General features: G+C 50.1%; 1 pseudogene across 1 annotated transcript; it reads right to left on the reverse strand.

Moving 5' to 3' along the window:
- Positions 1-292: 292 nt before the first annotated feature.
- Positions 293-1,022, reverse strand: LOC308417899 (U11/U12 small nuclear ribonucleoprotein 35 kDa protein-like; annotated as a pseudogene). Its single transcript has one exon. The product of its transcript is annotated as a U11/U12 small nuclear ribonucleoprotein 35 kDa protein-like (transcript).
- Between the last annotated feature and the right edge of the window lie 265 nt (positions 1,023-1,287).

Here is a 1,287-nt window from a genome sequence, read left to right on the forward strand (position 1 = left end):
TCTTCTATTCCCACTTGAGCTGAGTGACTTAGCATGTGAAAACTCTTCTATTCCCACTTGAGCTGAGTGACTTAGCATGTGAAAACTTTTCTATTCCCACTTGAGCTGAGTGACTTGCACAACTGTTTCTCCCTCTCATTCTAAGTGGTTGTAGTTAGAGTGCTTGCCTGGCATGCCTGTGCTCTCCAGTTCAATACCCAGTACCGCAAAAGGATCTGCCACGCCTGATGGAGGCCTGGTGGCTTCAGCCCCACTCTCTGTGTGGGCCTCTGCTGCCTGCTGCTAGCTAGCTCTACTTACTTGTGTCACTCTTGTCCCTGGTTTTGGCCCTCTCCTCCCTGAACTTCCTCTCTCTTTCCCAATCATTCTCAGGCCACACCCGGGTCCTCTCTTACCAGTGCTTCTTTCGGCCCCTATCATGGTCCCGTTTCCTGGGCCTGGGGTCCCAGGGTCTGTCCCTGGATTGAGATGGCTCCCTCCTTTCCCTCTTTCCTTCTCTATGAGCCTCATTCTTGACTACTGGCAAGTTGATGGGTTTTCAGAAAGGCCGATCTCGGCCACCGAACCTCAGTTGCTCAGATTCCTTTTTCCCACCCAACCCACCACCCAGCCGCCAAGGGATCCAGCCACGGAGGGTCCTCTCTAGTTCATAGTCCACAAATATTTCATGCTGATCAATGACCAGGCCATCAGCATCTCTGTAGGCCTTCAGCAGGGCCCTCTCCTCCTTGTATTCAATGAAGGCCCTTTGAGAAGCCTGTCACCAGGACCCGAACCAGCTGTAGCTATCGATTGTCACTATATCGGGAGAAGACTTCCTTTAACTTCTCCTCTTTGGTCTGCAAGTCAAGTCGTGCCACAAACAAGGTAAGGAGGGAGTCTCCAGTGACTCCTTTGTTGGGGACATAGCGGGCCAGCATGGCCCTCCACACTGATCGGTCATGTGGGTCTTCGTCTGTGCCATAGATGCTGCCGGCCTTAAGCAGTTCATACGCTTTGGCAATGGGCATCCTGTCGCTCATGCTCTCAACAAATTTTGAGTTCTTTCCGCAACGAGACAAAAGCAGTTCCCACCGCCCGTTGCTGGACACTGCGGACTCCTTACGCCGAGCCCCACTGAAACTCTTTATTGGCCGAGTATAAGCTTTTTTAAAAAATAGAATCTGATGAATATTTTAATTCCTTCAGCTTTTGCTGTTATGTCTCCCTTTTCATTTCTGTTTTTACCCCCTTTTGATACAGTCTCTGTACACTCTTGTTTTGTCTTGCTAAGGGTTTATCAATCTC

The sequence above is a fragment of the Micromys minutus genome (assembly GCF_963924665.1).
Source record: "Micromys minutus genome assembly, chromosome: 2".
Classification (NCBI taxonomy): Eukaryota; Metazoa; Chordata; class Mammalia; order Rodentia; family Muridae; genus Micromys; species Micromys minutus.